Raw genomic sequence first — 23428 nt, 5'->3', positions numbered from 1 at the left:
ATTCATGTCTTTTGATCCCATACTGCCTCACATCATGTATATGTATGTGTGTGTGTGTGTGTGTGTATGTTCTCTTTGGAGATACAGGAAAGTGCTTTTTTCTTTGGGGATGCAAAAGAGATAGATAGATAGATAGATAGATAGATAGATAGATAGATAGATAGAGATAGATGATAGGCAGATAGTTAGATCCCATACTGCCTTATATCATACATAAAGAAGGTATATATGCTGTTTCTCTTTTGAGATACAAGAAAATGCTTTTTTCTTTGGAGAGGCAAAGAAATAGATAAATAGATCAATAGATAATCTTTTTTGCCAGACACTGTGCTAAATGTTTTCTATAAATTTTATCTTATTTGATGGGGGAATTTCCTATCCTTCCTCAATCTATTCTACTTGACTTTAAATGCTATGGAACAATGCCTGATGTTAGAGCTTATTCCTCTCTTTAGATCACCATGGTTGGCACTATTTCACTTAAACTGAATTGGCAGTGATCATCAAAGGAGAAAATTGATGTTAATGTGATAAGGTGGATAATAGAACATTTCCTTTTGCCATCAAAGGACACTGCGACCTCTATTTCATATTCACTTTTGAATGCAGTCCTCTTTACTTTTTCATACTTTAAGCAATGCCTTTACCAAACCTGGAGCAGAGCCATCAGTGAATTCTCTTTGGTTACAGTACCATGGCAAGGCTTAGAATAATTAATCTATTGTTTATTCAGATAATGAAAAGACTCATTTTTGGTATGTTCTTGGTAATGATTGTCTGAAGATTTTTATCACTTCTAAATAGTGATCTTGACTATTTCTAGCAGAGCTGGGGCCACTTACCCTAAATCTCATTGGGTTAAAGAGAATTCTAATTTAGGAATTCACAGCAAGTGGGTAGATACATATGACTAATTCTGTGGTCTTTTCTAGCTCATTGGCCTCACTAAAGAAAATCTTCCTGATCTAGAGAGGAGGAAATATTTTAACATGTAGGAGCACATGCATGTATTTGCCATCTTTCATTATTATTTTCTGGAAGGTGATTGTGATCTAGATGTATGGGTGTGACTGGAAAGACTAGTCTGTGACCAATAACCTTTGAGCTCTACACATACATAAAAGATTGCCCTTTGGCCCACAGCTAAAGCTGGGTTTGCAGCACCTGGCACCATATGTGCCTGCCTTACAGTATCCCTTGAGTTCTTATTTAGAAAGGACTGTTCCTTCCCTAGCACCAGGGTATCTGGCTACTGAAATTGTTTCTTAGAATTCCCTTTGAATGGCACCAGGTATATCTGGGTGTCTAAATGCTCTTCACTATATCCTACATGCCCTATCCTAGTTGCCCCCATGCCATAGTGATCTGTTTATTATGCTCTCATCTATTTTACACTAAGCTTGCCTTTACCTGAGGGGTTGTGAAATATAGTCACAAATCAATTTTTACAATTATGTTATGACAATATTATCGGTAGGGATGGATGTTTTTAACCTTTAGTTAGGGGGGAAAGGTAAGACTTTAGAATCATACGCTCCCTTCCCCAAACTGCCACTTAGACCACAAAAAAAATGAGACAGTCAAGGTGGGAAACAAAGTTGGTTCTTTCGATGATGACACTGAAGGGTCCCAAAATGCTGACTTCAGGCACAAGCATGAGAGATTGCCAAAGTGCTTCTCCCCAGAGTATGAAAGGAGCAGATCAAGTTGCTTCTGTCTCCTGCCCTACCCTGAGAAATGGACTCAGTGGTATTGCAGGCTTTTCCTTTCCCTGATATCTTTGAGTCGAGGCGCCATGCTGACCAGAAGGGTCAGATAAAGGACTGAAAACTATTGTCCATCGGGCTCAGAGATGCTGCTGCCAACATTCCTCTGCTGTGTTTGCTAATATGGCCAAGAAAACAGATTTATATTATGCAGGGTTAACCATGAGTACATGTCAACAGGTCCTCATTGCCACTGCAAAGTAGTGAATGACAGCTCTTTTCAGGGTCACTCTATTGAAAAATCCACAAAGAATAATAGTAAAGGTAGTCTAACAATAAAATAACAGAACAGGCATTCAATATTAAATAATATGCAGGTGTAGTGAGCTATATTAAAATAAAAATTTAAGGGGTGTCTAGGTGGCATAGTGGATAAAGCACCGGCCCTGGATTCAGGAGTACCTGGGTTCAAATCCAGCCTCAGACACTTAATAATCACCTAGCTGTGTGGCCTTGGGCAAGCCACTTAACCCTGTTTGCCTTACAAAAACCTTTAAAGAAAAAGAAAAATTTGCTTTATCACAAAGCCTCTGTTGTAGGTCTTTAACTAGTTAGTCTACTGAATATATAAATATACATAGATTATATTTATATATATATAAGTAAAGCATATGCTATTTGTAAATCTCTCTAGACACACACATGCATATATTTATGTATATATGCATATGTATATATATATATATATAATTTTACTACTTTAACATTACAAGTATATCATCAAAACATCCTAGGAGCTCATCTTAGCACAGGGCCTGACTTATATTCAGTACTTAATAAATGCTCATTGATTGATTGATGCCTTTTGTAAAGCAAGACACACTTTTCTCTATACACAAAATAAAGGAACTTACAATTATCCAGCATGTTAAGGGGTACAGGTATTTCTTTACATCCCTGTGAAGTCGGAAGCAAAAATATTATCCCCATTTAACAGCTGAATATAACAGCTCAGAGACATTAATTGACTTCATCATCACCTGCTAAGTATTAGAATATAAATTGAGCCCAGCTCATTTGACTACAAAATCAGCTTTCTTTCAAGTGGTACATATATATATAGTGAGATCCGCGTAGGAAATAATCACATCCAGTGAGTTTCATGGAGCCTATCTAATACTAAAATAATTTTAATAGTTTATACATTTTACATAACATAAAATTATAAAATACAAAACATATATTTATAAAACAAAATAAGATAAAATGTATAGTACAGAATAAGTGATTGTGATTATTTGATTACATAGTTACATTATATTGAATGCCATGGGCTAAGGCCCCTCTCCAAGTTAACTAAGATAAATGAAGACATTGTTATCTTGGAATTATAAACAATATCAAATCCAGACAGTAAAGTAACTCTTAACTCTTTTCTTAAAGGGAGAGCTACGATGGTTCCAACATATTTTTTCCTATTTGAAAAAGAAAAAAAAGGGATCATTTTCTCCCCTAAGCTACTGCACCCTTCCCCCCCCCCCATTTAAGCCCTGAGAAGAAGGTAGTGATTGTGTAATGTGAGGTACTTTGTGTTAAATTGTAACAGGACTAGTAAGGTGGTAAGAAGAAACACTTTGAGGAAATATTGAAGGATAATTTCCAAAGACATGATAAAGTTGTATGCTGCTTAGAGTCTGAGGATGTTGGCAGGACAGTATTACACATAGCAACAGGAAATGGAAGGGTCTTTGGGGAGCAGACTTTAGGCACAGAGCTTGGGACCAGAAAAGCAGAGTGGTAAACAGGTCCTTCGGGGCAAATAGTAGATAGAGTTATAAGTCAATATTCATATTAGTTTCTTAAGTCACTGTAATGTAAACATATATAATGATTACCACCTCCATTGACGTTATCAAGTCATCCATGAAGACAAGAAGGAAAAACAGGTGAGTGATAAGGTGTGTGAGTCATGAGTCATGGAATTTTAGAGCTGGAAGGGAGATCAATGATTCTCTCTATTTATAGATGAGGAAACTGAGGTCCAGTATAAGAAGTGCATTTTTCATTTCACTTCAATCACATTTCTTGATTAGCTAATTAGTGCAAAGTGCTATGCTAGTGTCTATAACACCGAGACAAAAATAGATTGGTTGCTGGCGTCAAGGAGTTAATATTGTATTGGAAGCATATGACCAGTAAGTAAAGAAGAAAATACAAGGCAATTTGAGGAAGGGTACTACCACTACAGGAAAGGGGGGATGAGGTAAGGGGAATGTTTTTTGGAGGAAGCAGTATCTAAGTTGAGCCATGAAAAGGATTTAAGATAGTAGAGATGAGGAGTAAATTTCATTATGGGGTTCAATATGGAACAATACAGTAAGGTAAGAAATAAGTTTTAGGGTATAGCCATATGGATAGAGAGAATGAAGGGAACAGCCTGAAATTAGGTAGAAAGATGTTTGTATTTTGACTCAGAGGCAAGGATACTGATGTTTTTGGTTTTTTTTATGTTTGTTTGCTTGTATTTATTCAGAAGAGTGACATGGTCAGACCCATATACTAGATGCATGGATACCAATTAAGAGATGATTTCAATAGTCCAAATGAGAGATCATGAGGGCTTGAACTATGTAACTGATATGACAAATGTTGAGAAGATATAATTAGCAAGATGACAACTGATTGGTTGACTGAAGGGGAGTGGGCAGTGAGAGAGAAAAAAAAGTATAGGGTAACTTTGAGGCTATGAATCTCAGAGACTCAGAGAATGCTGGTACTTGAACCAGAAATAGAGAAGTTTAGAGGAAGGACAGGTTTAATGGGGAAGATGTTTCTTTTTCTATAGTCAAATAAATAATTAGTGGCAGTGATTTAAGGGATGCTAAAAAGTCTAGCTATTAGAAACTGGGTTAGAATAAATGTATATAGAAGGGAAATAAACTGGGAATTTCATAAGTATGAGGAGCTTAAGAGATGGGTTCCCTCTGTGCAAGGGGGTGGGTTTCTGAACATATATCCAGCTTTATTAATAGTGAAAAAAAAGTAGCCAAGAGAATATAATGACCTATATGCCTTCTTTACCTACTATATAAAAATTTTATGATAATCATCTACATACACATTAAAGGTCTCCTCACTGAATATATTAATATGGAACAGGTAGAAATTCACAAAGACTATTCCACAGAAGACCAAATCTTTACCATCACATAATTAAATGAAAGATGCAAAGAATATAGACTCATTCACTAGTTAGTTAGTTGATGATTTTTTTCAAATATTTTATTTTTAAAAAGAAAAAACTATCAGGATGTTTCCTACCTAAACATTAAAAGTATTCAAGATTCCTCACAAAATATAACAAAATAGATTATCTTGTTCTATGACTCTCTGATCACAAATTTCAAGCAGGATATAAAACAGGGAAATAGATGTACCCCTCACCAAATAATCATTTGCCACTGTCATAAAAGAGATCTAGTGAAGAGTCCAAGTATACAATTGATCCCCTGTAGAAGATGAGGTCCTATAGATTCTCCTATTTGTAAATGGCATTATATTTGAGCACATCAAGTCCCAAAACACTGTAGAATCTTTTTGAATGAGCCCTATAACCATTCAAAAGAATTTGATTTAATTATCCAAATGTGAAAAATCCAAGTGGATGAACTTTTACTGTCCAGATTTGATATGTAAATAGATGGAAATGCTATAGAACTTTTTGCCTGTCACATATGAACACACAAATTTTAAATACACATGTTGTTTTCAGAAAACTGCAAAATTTCCATGTTGAACCCAAACATCTCCCAAGCACAAAGACCCATCACTTTTAAAAATAATAATTTATTTTTCAAATTACATTTTATTTTACTTTCAGTTCTAATTTTTTCCCTATTGCCTTTCCCTTCTTCTCACTTCCTACTATTGAGAGATGAAAACATTTTGACAAAAATGTGATTTAATACACATATTCTAAAGGTGCTGTGTTATGACTGTGAAGATAGAATACTACAGTCTACAAAGAATTAAAAATAAATATGACAAAGAAGGTAATGAAGAAGTGCATGGTGGATGGAAGCAAGCTGTAACATCTAACAAATAAGATTTCAAAGAAGAAACAGTAAAGCATAATGTGAGGGAAAGGCATAATGTGATGGAAAAATTAGAGAGATTCATCATAAAGTAAAAATGGAGAACCAATCTGCTCCACTGGTGAGTGAGAAATTGTAAGAAAGCAAAGAAAGTTCACCAATTTGTTGTATATTCCCTATGAGTTACCTTTGGGAGGCTATAACAAGTTGCATAGGATAAGTAGCAATGGATAGGTAGAAACTTATATTGCCAACTATACAAATTATTTTAATATTATTGTATTTCTATACTGTCTACATTGCTTTAAACTTTGATAGCTAGGGTAGATGTTATATCAAGTACATTGATAGAGATCCATTAAGATAACTACAAGGAATTGAAATTTGATTTGAAAATAGAGTCTGTTTTGAAGAAATACAGAAACATCATGACTTTTATTGTAGAAAGACTACAAAATAGGCTAAAAGAAGGTAGCTGAATATTCAATTTAGATCTATGCATATCATGGTTGCAACTGTAAAGCATAGATATCAGATTGCCTTCTGTGGGGGGAGGGGGTAAGGGAGAGGGGGAGAAAAATTGTAAAACTCAAAACTTGGCAAAAAAATGATTGAGAGAAACTACCACTTGTATATAATTGGAAAAACAAATAAAATATTTATATAATTTTTTTAAAAAGAGGTTGAAAGGCTCTGAAAGAACAAGTGACAGCTTTAGAAAAATGCATTTAAAGATAGAATTTATACTCTAGAAATGCTAGCTGATGGTGAGTCAAAAATGTCATAGAATTTTAGAGTGGAAGGCAAATCAATTCAATTCGACATGTTTTAAAAAGCATCTGTTTTTGCAGAGTGTTGGGGGGATGGGGTACATATCTGCTCTTAGGGATAATTTAATAAGAGGGATTCAAGCATGTACATAAATGAACACAGTGAAAAAACGAAAGTCAGACCAACTAATACAAAAAACAAAAAAGAAGTGCAAAGACAGAAATTACTTTCATGTGTAAGTGGATTTAGGAGGGAATGAGGGAAGACATCTTGAAGGAAGTGGCAACAGAGCTAGGTGTTGAAGGTGAAGAAAGATTTCAGCAGAGACAATGGAATTTAAATTCCTCTTGAGTAGAGTGTTTCAGTTACTGTATTGTATGTGCTATCAAATGCTAGGTACATACTAAGATAAACCTTCAATGAGTTGATTGAAGGAGTGCCTCCCAGTCACATGTGGATGATCCATTCAAATGTTCATCAGTGACTAAGGGCAAAACACATTCAGGTAACTGTTAATAGGCTAGCTTTATTAGAACATAAAATGTGTGCTTAGAAGTAGAGTGAATCAAGGTCAAAAAAACTTGATAGTAGCAGGTCTTAGGTGCCATAAAAGCCAACCTTCTACCTATAGAATCTTTCATATTACAACTGCTAGGACAGGTAATTGTCCAGTTTCTGCTTGAACACCAAAACCCCACACCATGCTGTAATGCTGAGAGACTTCCTATCTATTTTTTGTTTGTGTGTGACCTTGGGCAAATCACTTAACTCTGATTGCCTTGCATCCAGGGCCAACTCCAGTCATCCTGATTCATATCTGGTCACTGGACCCAGATGGCTCTAGAGTAAAAGGTGAGGCTGTTGACTTAGCACAGCACCCTCTCACTCAAAACTAATTCATGTGCTTGTCATGGCATCAACTCCCTGACGTCATGGTCTCCTTGAAAATGAAGGACAAGCATCACTTTCCTTTAGAGTAGCTAGATGGTGAAGTGGTTAGAGTGGCTTAGCCCTGAAATCAAGGGGATGTGAATTCAAATCATCACCTTACTGTGTGACCTTGGGCAAGTCACTTAACATTGCCTCATATCCAGGGTTATCTCTAGTTGCCCTGATCCATATCTGGATCCATATTTCTTGAAGAGAAAGTGGGTCTGGTGACTTAACACAATACCCCCCCAAAAAAATCCAATTCACTCTTATGTAATGGTATCACCTCTCTGATATCATGATCTTCAAGAATGAGGGACAAATATCATCATCATCACTTAGGTCAAACATCAATGAAGGCCACAAATCATCATCCTCACTTTCCTATACCCACTGATAGGTAGGGGAGAAAAGAATTTATAATTGAGGAATTCCCACTTTGAAACTGTTCCATGTGTGGTTTGAGCAAGGCATAATCACCATATCCTAGATTCCTCATTTGTAAAATAAAAAATTCATTATCTCCTTCAGCCCTGAAAGCTTGGATACTGGGATTTATGATCTTGTGTCTTCATCCCATGTTAAATTTTTCATAATTCAGAGAAATGTAATGCACAAGAAAATAAAGTCAATTTTTAAGCATTGTGATATTGATATGAAGAAGGAAAGTGAGATTGAAATGATAATAGAAAGGTTTCACACATTTTTTGCAAAGAAAGTTTTGAAAATTTCAAAGATAATAATACTTCCCCATAGCTAGTCATAGGGCTGTGCTGGCTATCATAAAGGACATTGTTGCTAAATCTTTATTTATGTTTGGTTTGAACATCTTATGTTTTCTCAGAGAAATAATCAAACTTGTGAGACTTTCTAGTTTTTAGATAAAACTTAGGTATAATTTTTAGAGACTTTCTACTTTTTAGCTAAAAAAATGTGTGATAAAAACATAATTCTGGTTAGAAAGATGGAAATAAACCAGAAGTGGCTAAAAATTATCACAAGTTTTGAACTTTGGACAAATGGGAAGTTAGTTTTCTAGTTCTGTTGGAGGTTGGGAGAGAGAGAGGTGTAGATGGATTGTTCAGCAAGTTATTTGAGTGTTTTAAAAATGGCAAATATGGCTATGGAGTCTTAAGGTTAGAATTTTACTATTTAAGTCATCAAATTCTTCTGCTATGGGATAGAAATTCTGACCTCAGACAAAGCAAAAACAAAAATAGATCTAAACTAAAAGGGATAAGGAAGGAGACATTGCAAAATTCAGGTTATGTTATAGATATATTTGTGAAATTTTGTGAAATACTCCTTATAATACCCATCCATTGGGGAATGGATGAACAAGCTGTAGTGTATAAATGATATGGAATACTACTGTTCTATAAGAAATTATGAGTGGGGGGCAGCTAGGTGGGGTAGTGGATAGAGCACTAGCCCTGGAGTCAGGAGGACCTGAGTTCAAATATGACTTCAGACACATAATAATTGCCTAGCTGTGTGACCTTGGGCAAGTCACCTAAGAAATCATGAGTAACCTGACTCCAGAAAGACTTACATGAACTAATGCTAAGGGAAGTGAGCAGAACTAGAAGAACTTTGTACACATTAAAAGCAATACTATGTGATGATCAACTATGATGGAAGTAAGTTCTCTCAGCAGTTGAATAACTGATCAAGGACAATCCTGAGAGAATTGTTATGGAAAAAGCCATCCACATCCCAAGAAGAAATTATGGATTCTGAATACAGAGCAAAGCATTCTATGTTTATTTTTTAAATTTCTTTTATTTTTTTTCCTTTCCTTCTTGAGGTTTCCTTCCCTCTTAGTTCTATTTCTTCTTTCACAATATGACTAATATGGAAATATGTTAAAAGCAATTGTATATGTACAGCCTATAGCAAATAGCTTGCTGCCATGGGAAAGATGGAAGGAAGAGTGGAAGAAAAATGTAGAACTCAAAACCTTACAAAAGAATAAATGTTTAAAATCATCTATGCATGTAATTGTAAAATATATTTTAAAATTTGTAAATTTTTTAAAGTTCTGCTTCACCTTAAAAAAAAATAAGATGAAAGGGTGATTACTGTGTTCTACTTAAATGGAATAGGAACTCTCCCATATTTTCTTTCCATCCAAGAGCAGGGAGGGCAATTGCAAAGAAAGAGTTTGGGAGGAAATGGGTATTTTAAGTCATCATACTGTTAATTATTTGTGGAAAATGAAATAGAGTAGACTATTTCCTATATAGAGAATTTCTGTTCAGAATCAGACATAATGATATATTGTGCATATTTTAAAAGTCTTGCTTTTGCAAACATTTAAGTTAATTGTATCACCATGACAGTATATCTGCTGATAAGGGGAATAAGTATATTACAGAAGGAGAGAATAGTTTAGGAATAATGAAAATGTTACATGCAGAGTCAGTATACACAAGAGAACTTGTTAAAAGAACATAATAAGCAAATTAAGTCCTCCTCCCAGTGCCACACACAGTGTTATCTACTAGGAAAGAACAATTAACACATTCATTAATTAGGGTCACATTCACACTTCTGTTGTTAACTCTGATCATTTGTTTGTTTGAAGCAGACTTTCCTTTAAAAAAAATCAATAGTGAATGAAGGGAAAATTTGAATTTCTACAAGTATTATTTTAATTTTATAGTAATTTAATATGTGGACTCGGCTTTAATCAATATCTTCATATCCTAATAATTTAAAGATGAAATCATGCCTGGAAAGATTGTCATAGAGACACAGAATTTTAGAGTTAAATAATATATCACAGGTCATTCAGTCCAACACATACCAAAGTGATCATCCAGTCTACATTTGATGATCTCCAGTGCCATGGAACTCACTATCTCCTGAATTAGCACATTTTATTTTTTGGTTGTGGTTCAATCATTTTTCAGTCATTTCAACCAAGTCCAACTCTTTGTCACCTCATTTAGAGTTTTCTTGACAGGTACTAGAGTGGTTTTCCATTCTCTTCTCTGGCTCATTTGATAGATGAGAAAACTGAAGCAAACAGGGTTAAGGAACTTGCCTAAAATCACACAGCTATTAAGTGCCTGAGGCCAGATTTGAACTGATGAAGAGGAGTTTTCCTGATTCTAAGCCCAGCACTCTATCTACTCTATTCACAGCTGGGTTCTGAAAAATGCTGACTCAACCAATGATACAAGATCAGATCTGACGTGTGGTCATTCTTCATTGTCTGAGAAGACACTTGGAGCATAAGGCTTATACCCAAGCTCTTTGACTACTTGTACAGGTAGGGGATGACTGCTTCAGCAGCCTAATCTAATAATTCATTTCCAAACTGCTAGGTCACAAAATGGCCACATCCTTCTCAAATACAGTCATACATATGGGCTGACCCCCCCAAAAATGCTTCTTCCAGATAATTTTGTTAACTAAACAGTGCTCTACACTTCATCACAAATAACAACCATGGGCCAAGTTTCCCAAATACCATGCCAAGCCATACCAAATGATCACAATAGTCAAGAGAAGTCTTTATGGTCTTATGTAGCCTGAAAGGGGAGGGTACTAGTGGAGGTGGTAGTGATAATGGCAATAACTTATTATGGGCAGCTACCTACCCTTTTCACTTTACATGTACAGCTCTTTAACCTTTCACTTCAGGCATCACAGGATCTATTATTGGGAAGATATAATCTGCTAGACCAAATTTATCTACAAAAGTTTCATCAAGGATAAATTTTATAACCTTCAGAGCATTTCCATACAGAAGGAAAAACAATAAAGTATATAGATCAAAGATTGTTGATGTCTTCTCAGTTTTTTGCAAGATTTAATACCATCCATGGTTTCCAACCCCTCCAATTATTTAGTATCATTTTCTGATTTTAACTAATTACAAGACCCAATCATGCAGTATTTTTAAAATTGTGTCTTCTTTGGCATCAGTTTCTTCTGTGTGAATTTATTCTGGTCCAGTCACTCTTCCTGATTTCACTTCCTTGAGTAGTAGCATTTTCACTTCTTGATAGACAGCATCCAGTAATAACTTGTTAAGTAAGAGACACTATGTGGTGGTTCTGGTATCATCAATGCTGAGAATAGATTGTTATAGAAATGTTGACAAATCTGCTTTCATTTTCTTGTATTTAGAAACACCAAGCTGTATCTAAATGCTCTTGCAATGACCAAGTTTAGTTGAACTTCATGTCAATCTTTCTACAGACTGGCTTTCCCTTCCCTGCTTCTTTTGCAAGCTAATACTGTATATTCTCCCATATTCAATTCTTTACTGTTTGGCAAGTAAGTTGGTGACTTAAATCAAGGTTTCCCTTGGCTGCCATGTTTCTCCATTTGGTAAGGAGATTAAGCATTTGCTGACTAAGGTCATTTCAAGATTTTTTTTTTTCCTTTTCATCAGAATCACAGTTAACAATTCATTTGAATAAATCAAATTGATACTGTTTAGAATTTATACAATGCCTTCTCATATTTTTATGCTTTCTTCTAATTTAGTGTTTAATAATAATGATGATGATAATAATAACGATAGTAGTAATTATGATAATTAGCATTTATGGAGTACTTTAAGGCTCACCAAGAGCTTTATAATCATTATCTCATTTGATCTTCACAACAACCCCTCAAGATAGGTGTCATTATTATCCCCATTTTACAGATGAAGGCACAGAAAGGTTAAGTGACTAATCCAGGACCATATAGCTAATTATCCGAGACTAGATATGATTTCAAGAGTTTCTTGATTTGTTTGTCTACCATTTCACTTAATTTCCTGCAATTCTTGGTTTTGAACTTTGCTCTTACTAGAAATTATCTGACAACATGCAGTAACCTGATTCTGAAATGATTCCCATGTCAAAAACCACTTCTTGTCCATAGCAATTAATAGTCATTTTCTGTCCATTAAGAAATATAGCTAGGGGCGGCTAGGTGGCGTAGTGGATAAAGCACCAGCCTTGTAGTCAGGAGTACCTGGGTTCAAATCTGGTCTCAGACACTTAATAATTACCTAGCTGTGTGGCCTTGGGCAAGCCACTTAACCCCCTTTGCCTTGCAAAAACCTAAAAAAAAAAAAAAAGAAATATAGCTATCCCTTCCACATTATGGGAGTTAGATGTGCAGTATCTCTGAAATCTGAAAATTCTACATAAAATGTTTTGGTTCTCCCTTGATACCAGAAAAGAAGTGGTCTGCAGCTTGTAAAAAACTTCCAAAAAGTTCCCATTTCATTTCTTTTATTTTTTAATTTTTACAAGGCAGTGGGGTTAAATGATTTGCCCAAGGCCACACAGCTAGGCAATTATCATGTGTCTGAGGTTGGATTTGAACTCAGGTCCTCTTGACTCCAGGGCCAGTACTCTATCCACTGCACCACCTAGCTGTCCCCCATTTCATTTCTCTTGCTGACCCACAATGTATCAAAATCACAATTGGAAAAGTCAAGATGTGGAACGGATACCTGTAATTCATTTTGTTTAGGGCTCAACATGTCTGGCACCTTCTGCCTCTGTGAATAAAATGCTTATAATATTTAGGTGTTAGGCTATAATTGCTTTCTTTTGTAATCTTGTGTTTTCTTTTATCACAATTTTGAGAAGGGGTCCAAAGACTTCATTCCTCAGACTGCTAAGGGGATACATCACACACACACACACACATACACACACAGTTACTCCTGCCCCTGAGATGTGGCTTATTCTGCTTTGATATCTAATCCATAGAGATGTTGTTTAACTATTTCTTCACCTATATTTTAGATTTCACCTACCCTTAACCATACTTGCTTTTTTCTTTCTCATCTGAAAATGATTCTTTTTGATAGAGAAAATGGAAACAAAAATAAAAGTTATCTAGTTATACTTTCCCCCCCATAACCTATTAGTATCATCCTACTCTATGCATTCTTTGATCTTATTATCCTCCTTATAGATTTTTCTTTAATGTGAAAAGTAAAAAAATATATTTGGGGCAATAATTTAATATTTATTTCCCAAGTTACATGTAGAAACAATTTTAATATTCTTCTTTTCAAATCTTGAATTCTAATCCTCTTTCTCCCTTCTGTCCCTCCTCCCCAATCAGAAGACCTGCAATTTGACATAGGTTATACAAGTGTAATTATACAAAACACATTTCCATATAAGTCATACTGTGAAAGAAAACACAGACCAAAAAAAAAACAAGGAAAAAGTAAAGAAAAAATAATTTTGTTCTTCATTCAGGTTCCAATAGGAATCTGTGATTGGCCAGCACTTTTCATCATAAACCCTTCAAAATTATCTTGGATCATTGTATTATTGAGAATAGTTGTTATTCACAGTAGACGATCATACAATATTGCTGTTACCTTATACAATGTTCTCCTGGTTCTTTTCACTTCACTTTGCATCATCAGTTCATGTGAGTCTTTCCAGGTTTTTTCCTAAATATAGATTTAAATTTTTAAAAAGCTTCTTTGTTAATTTTAGCATTGGCAATTTCAACTTGTTCAGAGTTTTTCCCCCGGTTGATTAAGTCACCTATTCACAATGGTACATTTAGATATTAGATCATCACTTCTCATAAAAATTTCAATCTTGAGAGGGTTCTAATCCACTTAAGCTTACTTCTTTAGTTTTTTAGACCAAGAGTCAAATAAAAAAAATGTAAAAACCATTCTTAGATTGGGGACATACAAAAATAGGAGGCTAGGTGGATTTGTCTATTGGACCAAAGTGAGTTGATCCCTATTTTAACCGTTAAACTCTTAAACCTACTGTTTTTCTGGACTCTTAATATTTGCTCTCCCAAAATCAAAGACATAAGTCAAATTATTCTTAGGTTTCCCTTTTTGTTCAAAAATTTTCATAGTATAGTAATTTTCTCTAGAGTTCTCTTAATTTTTACTATAACAATAAATTTTTCTTTATTGATCAGCATCATTTCAAAAAACAGTAATTGGAGGGGTGAGGGGGGACAACCAAGACAGATTAGGGGCAGCAACTCAGCTGAACTCACTCAAGAGTGCTCTCCAAACAACTTTAAAATAATGCCTCAAAAATTTTTTTAGAGTGGCAGAGCCAACAAAAATCAAGGTGAGACATTTTTCCAGTCTAAGAAAATTTAGGAGTTCAGTGGAAGAGATCTAAGTAGAACCATGTCCAAAGTGCAGGCAGGTGATGTCTGCCTGAGCAGTAAGCTTTGAAGACAACAGTAAAAATAGCAGCAGTCTTGGGAACTCTCAGACCAGAGACTACAAGGGGTTCAGACAACTAGTCTGAAAGAGATTACAGGAAACTGCATTGGGTGCAGTTGATGCTGATTGACAATTCTATTTCTCATATTGTGGGTAGAAAGAAGGGTCTATAGTCAGTCGCAAGGGAATAGAGGCCTCTGGTCATAGTTCCAACTAGTGAGAAAGTTTCAAAAACAGCTCCAGAGCCAAGGGAAGGGCTAGCACTTGCAGTCACATGACAACAGGGTCCCTTCAAAAGTAAATGCCAGGGGGCGGTTAGGTTGCTCAGTGGATAGAGCACCAGCCCTGGAGTCAGGAGTACCTGAGTTCAAATCCGCCCTCAGACACTTAAAAAAATTACCTAGCTGGGTGGCTTTGGGCAATCCACTTAACCCCATTGCCTTGTAAAAAAAAAAAACTAAAAAAAGTAAAAGTAAATGCCAAAGCATAGCTCAGGACAATAGTGACCGTGAATCTCCTAGGATCACACCATAATGAAAGTTCCAAAGACATGCAAACTCCCAGAATATCTCTGAAAATAACAACATGAAAAAAGCCTGAATCTTGGATCAGTCTCCCTACACCCCCTCCCCAGATAAACAGAGCTCAACTGTAGAATAAAATTTAAAGTCAAAAATTGAAAAAATGAGCAAGCAAAAAATAAATAACAAGAACAAAAAGCTACTATAGCATCAGAAAAAACCAAGACAACCCAGAAGAAATTAACAATACTGAAAATAGCTACAACCAAAGCCTCAAAGAACAATGCTAATTGGATCAAAAGTCTAACAAGAATTTCTGGAAAAGGTTTTGTTTTTATTTTTTTTTTAAAAGAGATAGAGAGAGGTAAAGAAAAAAATTGGGAAACAAATGACAGTGATGCAAGAAAGTTATGAAAGGAGACCAGATAGCTTGGTAAAAAAACAAGGCATAAAAATCCTGAAGAACAGAATTGGCCTAATGGTTAAAAAAAAAAGGCTCAAAATACTGAAGAATAGAATTGGCCTAATGGTTAAAAAAAAAGCCACAAAAATTAACTTTAAAAAAATAACCTCTTAAAAAGTAGAATAGGGGTGGCTAGGTGGTATAGTGGATAGAGCACCAGCCCTTCAGTCAGGAGTAGCTGAGTTCAAATCCAGCCTCAGACTCTTAATAATTACCTAACTGTGTGCCCTTGGGCAAGCCACTTAACCCCATTGCCTTGCAAAATCCTAAAAAAAAAAAAGTAGAATAGGTCAAATGGAAAAGAAGATACAAATACTTACTGAAGAAAATCCCTTAAAAATTATAATTGGGGGGGTGGCTAGGTGGTGGTGGTGGATAGAGCACCAGCCCTGGAGTCAGGAGTATCTGGGTTCAAATCCGGTCTCAGACACTTAATAATTGCCTAGCTGTGTGGCCTTGAGCAAGCCACTTAACCCCATTTGCCTTGCAAAATCCTACAAATTACATATATATATAGATAGATATATAGATATATAGATATATATATTTGGGCAAGTGAAAGCTAATAACTTCTTGAGACATCAAGAAAAATAAAATAAAATTTTAAAAATGAAAAAAACACAAGAAAATGTGTATTATCTCATTAGAGAAAACAATTGATCTCAAAATAGATTGTAGAGAAATAATTTTAAATTATTGAACTATCTGAAAGCCAAGATCAAAGAAATAGCCTAAATATAATATTTGAAGAAATTATCAAGGAAAACTCCCTATCTTAGATCCAGAGGGTAAAACAGAAATTGAAAGAATCCTTTTTCCCTTGTTATTTCTTGCAGCACACTTGCATCACAATCATAAGCTGAACTTGCTTGACTATTCCTCAATTAATAAACATCCCCTCAGTCTCCAATTTTTTTTTCAGGACAAAAAGAGCTGCTATAAATATTTTTATTCATGTATGCCTTTTCCTTTTTCTTTAATCGCTTAGGGATACAGATCTAGTAGTGGTGTTGCTTTATGCCCTTGGGCATAGTTTCAAAAAGAAGTTCTCCAGAATGGTTGAACCAGTTCACCTCTCCTAAAAGAGATGTCAAAATGAAAACCCCCTGGAATATTAAAGCCAAATTTCAGAGCTCCCGTGTTAAAAAGGAGATTTCAAAAAGCTAGAAAGAAGTAATTTAGAAACTGTGGAGCCACAGTTAAGATCACATAAGATTTAGCAGCTTCCATGTTAAAGTGGAGGGCTTGGAATAAGATATTCTGAAAGGTAAAGGACCTAGGATTACAATCAAGAATAATCTATTCCTGGGATGGCTAGGTGGTGTAGTGGATAAAGCACCAGCCTTGGAGTCAGGAGTACCTGGGTTCAAATCCGGTCTCAGACACTTAATAATTACCTAGCTGTGTGGCCTTGGGCAAGCCACTTAACCCCATTTGCCTTGCAAAAAAAAAAAAACAAACAAACAAACCTAAAAAAAAAGAATAATCTATTCCTCCAAAGTGAGGATAAACCTTCAGGGGGAAAATGGATATTTAGTGAAATAAAAGATTTTAATCATTCCTGATGAAAAGAACTGAATAGGAAATCTGACATTCAAACACAACTCAAAAGAAACATAAAAAAGTAAACTTGAAAGAGTAATTATAAGAGATTCAATAAAATGAAACTACTTATATTCTTATATGGGAAGATGATATGCACAACTTCTAAGAACTTTTTCATTATTAGAATAGTACAAAGGAGTTTACATAGACAGAGATACAAGTCAATTAGGTTAGGATGATTTCAAAATTAAATTAAGGAGTGAGAAAGAAGTCTATACTGGGAATAGTAGTATGGGGAAATTTTTCTCACCTAAAAGAGGCATACCAAAAAAAGATCTTTTACAGTAAAAGAGGAAATTAGCAGACCTTCAGGCAATACTTGAACCTTACTCTCATCAGGATTGTTTTAAAGACAGGAAGGAGAGAGAGCGAGAGAGCGAGAGAGCGAGAGAGCGAGCGAGAGCGAGAGAGAGAGAGAGAGAGAGAGAGAGAGAGAGAGAGAGAGAGAGAGAGAGAGAGAGTTCTCTAATTGAGAAATAGTGGAAAGATATAAATAGGCAGTTTGTTTTCATAAGAAGAGGTCAAGGCTGTCTAGAGTCACAGAAATAAATCTCTAAATAACTATTAATCAGAAAAATACAAATTAAAACAGCTCGAAGGTACCATCTCATACCTATCCCAATTAGCATATGTTGGAGGAGTGAGGAATAAATACATAAACAAATGAATTGTTGGTGGAGTGATGAACTGGTCCAACCATTCTGGAGTACAATTAGAAACTGTCCAAAGGCATAAAGCAACACCACTACTGAGTCTGTATCCCTAAGCAACCAAAGAAAAAGGAAAAAGCCTATATGTATAAAAAATATTTATAGCAGCTCTTTTTGTCCTGAAAAAAAAAAATTGGAGACTGAGGGGATGTTCATTAATTGAGGAATAGTCAAGCAAGTTCAGCTTATGACTGCTGCAAGAAATAACAAAAGGAGGGGGTGGCTAGGTGGCACAGTGGATAAAGCACCAGCCCTGGAGTCAGGAGTAGCTGGGTTCAAATATGGTCTCAGACACTTAATAATTACCTAGCTGTGTGGCCTTGGACAAGCCACTTAACCCCATTGCCTTGCAAAAACCTAAAAATCAATCAATCAATCAATAAATGGCTGAATGAATGAATAAATAAATAAATAAAAATAACAAAGGGAAAGGATATAGTTTCAGAAACACCTAATAATAGCTGTATGAACTGATTTGAAGTGAAGTGAGAACTAGATCACTGTGCACAGTAACAGCAATATTATAAAGATGAACAACCATGAAAAACTTCACTATTTTGATGAAAATAATGATACAAGACAATCCTAAGAGTCTGCTGTTCACCATCAGAGAAAGAACTGATTAACTCTGAGTACAAATGAAAGTATAATTTTTCACTATCTTTATTTTTCTTGCTTTTTTTTGAAATGTGGCTAATATGAAAATGTTTTATTTTCACATTTATATTTCACATTTTCACATTATTTCACATTTATAATTAATATGTTGTTTGGCTTCTCAGTGGATAGAGATGAGGGGAGAAAGGAGAGTTTGGGACTCAAAATTTTAAAAGAAAAGAATGTTAAAAAATACATTAAAAGGGGCAGCTCGGTGGCACAGTGGATAGAGCAACAGCCCTGGAGTCAGGAGAATTTGAGTTCAAATCAGACCTCAGCACTTAATAATTACCTAGTTATGTGACTTTGGGAAAGTCACTTAACCCCATTGCCATGGAAAAAAAAAAGAAAGAAAAAATACATTAAAAAAAGATATTCTCATCACTTCTTCCACCTTTTGGAAGATGAAATTTTCATTAAAGTATCAAGAATTGATCTGTGGCTGTTTTTGGCAGCAGGATATAGAAGATATTTTGGATTGTGGCAATGCCACATGAATACCATGTCATTTATATGACATTCCTGTAATCTGTTTCCCAAATTCATCTATTCTGACCTAGTGGACTCTGGTATACAACCATATTTCCCTGAAAATAAGATGGGGGTCATATTAATTTTTGTTCCAAAAGACATATTTAGGGCTTATTTTCAGGGGATGTCTGGAGCTAAGCGATCATTTCTTTGGGAACATTATTTGATCTATTCTTCTCTCTGCAAGGATGTTCTTCATGCCTTGAGCTCAGTGACTGCTGCCTAAATCCAGACTAGAGGATCTCTTTAACCACCTTGCAAAACAAGTGGCAGCATTAAATTGACCCACTTCCTTATATCTGATTTTTGTGTACCATGTTTTTTCAGTTTCATTAATTTAAATGCTTGAAACAGATTCGGTCTCTTTTTCTTGTCCTTAGTGGGGCTTTCTATCCATTCTGACATTATCGAGTGTGTTATTTGTGCATTGTGTCTAATACTCTGATTGCTCATTGGCGATAAGGTTTGAGTTCATCTTTTTACATAGGCACTAATTCTTGTCCAAAGGTGCCCTCTTGGGTATTTGCAAATACTTAATTAGAATTTATATTATCATTTATTTTAAGTATTGATGTCAGTAAAATTATTTATATTTAATTATATTTTAATATTATTTTATAATTCAATACTTCCATTGTATGTTAAAATAAATGTACTAGTCCCTTCTCTCAAGATGCAGAGACAAAAACCTCCAAAGGCTCCAAAGGTCAGAAAGGAAAAAAGGAAAGGAAGGCCAACAAGGAAGATGGGTTGGAAAGGTGGTGAAAAAACCTTGAAAGCATTGCGGTCGAAACCCAGTACTGGCAGGGGACTGGCTGGTACTCCAGGTCTGCAATGTATTACCGCAGAGCCAGGTACAAATGGAAATACACTGCTCCAAAAACCCAAATTTAAAGGAAAAAGAAAGACAGGGTGCCTACTACTAACCCAAAGCCAATTGGTGGTGATAAAAATGGAGAAAACCAAGTAAAGATTCACAAAATGCCCAGGTATTACCCTACTGAAGATGCGCCAAGAAAATGCCTAAGTCATGGCAAAAAAAAAAAAAAAAAAAAACCCTTCAGCAGCATATGAGGAAACTTTGGGCTAGCATCACCCCAGGCACAGTTCTGACCATGCTCACTGTACACCACAGGGGCAAGCGTGTGGTTTCCTGAAGCAGCTGGCTAGTGGTTTGCTACCTCTGATCATCAACTGTATTCCTCTATGAAGGACCCATCAGAAATTTGTCATTGCCACCTCTACCAGGGTTAGCCTTTCTGGTATAAAGAAAAGATTCTATAAACCTAGACACCAAGAAGGAGAAATTTTTGATACAGAGAAAAGGAAATGTGTAATTAGTGCAAGGAATAGTGCAAGGCTGATCAGAAAGTAGTGGACTCTCAGATCCTGCCCCAAATCAAGAAAATTCCTCAGCTCCGGGGCTACCTGCTTTCTGTATTCTCTCTCTCCCACGGAGTTTATACTCACAAATTGGTAAATGCCTTGCAGAAAACTCTTAATAAAATACTTGGAATAGCAAAAAAAGCACAAACAAAAAAAATAGATGTACTAAATGCATCCATCTGGCTGCTGATCTTAACTGGGGCTTATTTTGGGAACAGAGCTTATATTATGAGCATCCTGAAAAACCATTCCAGGGCTTCTTTTTTTATCAGGTCTTAATTTCTGGACAGGGAAATACAGGAATATATTGCTTCATTTCTTCTTTCATTAATTCTCACCAAAACACTCTTTTCCATCATTCCCCTGCCAGCTCATGGATTTCTCCAAATGAGTTTACGTTCTAATATATATAATGCTAATCTCAAACTTCATTTGTCTAAACCAGACATTCTTTATCTTTTTAGCGTCATGGACCACTTGGTAAGTCTGGTGAATTCTATAGACTCCTTAGAATAAGGTTTTAAAATTCATATTCCTTATAAAAGAATTACAAAAGAAATTAATTGAATTGAAATAAAATTCTTAAAGTATTTTTTAAAATAAGTCAAAGTTAAGAAGCCACCATCTCATGTCCTTTTTTAATAAGATAGAGACCCTTTCTTACCATATTCTGGACATGAGTCACCACACTTAAAAGTTTCAAGGACACTTATTCAGTTGTTTATCTCTTTGATTTAAGGTCTCTAGTTCAACTGATTTATTACCCACACTCCTCATATCTATATATAAACAATCCATAGAGTCCAATTCTTATTTTTGGCTTGGATATATTGCATTTTATTAATTAATGTTTCTTACCTCAGTTAGTCTTTTTTCTCTAGCACACCAGTTATTGTCGGTGGAATCTGATTTCATACATGTGAATCCCCTAAGCAGGGGCCCATCCACCACCATACTTCATTCTTCTTCTGATCAGCACTAGTTGCTAGTAGTACCAAAAGGCTCCTCATCATCATTTTGTAAAAATGAGAAGCTTCTTCCTCTTCAAAATTGCCAGTATCTATCTAGAGAAAGAATCACAGACCTATTTATTACACAACTCCAAAAAAGTCCTTTTCTTTTCCTTTCTTCTATGCTGCAAAATTTTCTACCTTACAACCTCCAGACCAAATTTAGGATTCCTTTTTGCCTCTTCATGAAGCCCTTCTCCTATTCTTTAGGGAATAATTTGATCACTGTGGTAACCTATAAAGTAGAGAGAAATTTTTTTTTACCTTTTCCTTCAGAAGCAAGGCCAACCTGTATTTTGTGCATACATAGGTGTTACTTGGCACCAGGTAGAAACACAAATATAGAATGTTCTCTTCATGTCACTGCAAAAAATATTCTTGCCCGGCATTCTTGATGGATCTGAGATCCTCAGGCCTCTGATCCTTTTGCTTCTTACTCTCGTAGCTTGCTGGGGGCTTCTATGGGAATCTTTTTCTATAGTAAATTTTTTAATGTTTTCCCTCCTTAAGCTGTCCTGTTCAACTGACATAAATAAACAAATTGCTGCCCAAACCTTAAGGCAAACAGAAGTTCTTCCCTGGAAATTCTACTTTCTGATACTATTCATCTTAAACTTTCTTCTCTTATCTACTCACTAATCAGCCTTTTGACACAATTCTACCTAGGTCTTGCCTTTTGTATAGCTTGAATTTCAATCTAATCCAATATGGAAACATTTCATTCATACAAATATCTTTGATTTAATGTAGAAAAGAAGATTCTCTATTTCTTCTGTGCATCTGAAATGAGACAACAAGAGGAAAATATCTGGGGGTTCCCCCCCCCAGATTGGTCAAGTCAAAATGAATACAAACTGAAATGATCTGGGGGAATGGGAGTGGGGTGGGAGAATGGAAGAAAGGAAAAATAGCTGGGGCTAATTTTGGATCCCCCCCCCTTATTACATGCAAAAACCTTGTATTCTTAATTCTCTCCCTTCCTCCCAGTTCAATCTCCCTCATTGAGAAAGTAAGTTAGAAATGGGTAGTCATGAAAAACATTTCCACAATAGTCAATTGTAAAAGTAAGCATAACTCCCCCCCCTAAGTAAAGAGAAACCTCATGAAAAAATAAAGTAAAAAAAATGGCTCAACCTATATTCAAACACAATCAGCTCTGACTTTGGGATGAATAGTATTCTTTGTCATAAATTCTTCAGAGTTGTCTTGGGTCACAGCATTGCTAAGAAAAGCTAAGTCATTCACAGCTGATCATCCTACATCATTGTTGTTGCTTTGCATCTGCTAGTATAAGTTTTTTACTAGAGCATCCTGTTCATCATTTCTTACAACAAAATAGCATTTCCTCATAATCAAATACCACAATTTATTCAGTCATTCCCCAACCAATGCATATCCGCTCTAGTTCCTTGCCACCAGAAAAGAGTTGCTATAAATATCCTTACACATATGGGGCCTTTTCCTTCCTGTTTTTCACCTTTTCTGGACTATAGACCTGTTAGTGGCATTGCTAGGTCAAAGGGTAGGCATGGTTTTATAGCCCTTTGGCATAGTTCCAAATTGCTCTACAGAATTATTGAATCATTTCACAATTCCTCTAACAATGCATTTTCCCTCCATCCCCCCTCTAACATTTGTCATTTTCTCTTTCTGTCCTAATTAGCAAATTCAAAAGGTCCAAGGTAGTACCTCAGAATTGTTCCAACCCACATTTCTCCTGCCAATAGTAAGGACATTTTAAAAAATGATTTAATTAGATTGCAGTAATAACATCATCTGAAAACTGTTCATATCTTTTGATCATTTATCAATTAGGGAATGGTTCTTATTTTTTATAAATTTGACTCCGCTCTCTATGTTT

At 35.5% G+C, this 23428-nt stretch overlaps 1 long non-coding RNA gene across 1 annotated transcript in view; it reads right to left on the bottom strand.

The window, feature by feature from the left end:
* LOC141491744 (uncharacterized) overlaps nucleotides 1–23428 on the bottom strand; it is an 80727-nt gene that overhangs the window by 29414 nt on the left and 27885 nt on the right. The window contains exon 3 of the long non-coding RNA XR_012469739.1: nucleotides 21416–21621. This is a non-coding gene — a long non-coding RNA (uncharacterized LOC141491744). The remainder of the gene's footprint in view (nucleotides 1–21415; nucleotides 21622–23428) is intronic.

This window comes from Macrotis lagotis, chromosome 6 (assembly GCF_037893015.1).
Source record: "Macrotis lagotis isolate mMagLag1 chromosome 6, bilby.v1.9.chrom.fasta, whole genome shotgun sequence".
NCBI classification, from domain to species: Eukaryota; Metazoa; Chordata; class Mammalia; order Peramelemorphia; family Peramelidae; genus Macrotis; species Macrotis lagotis.
This window is presented reverse-complemented; position numbering and strand designations above follow the sequence as displayed.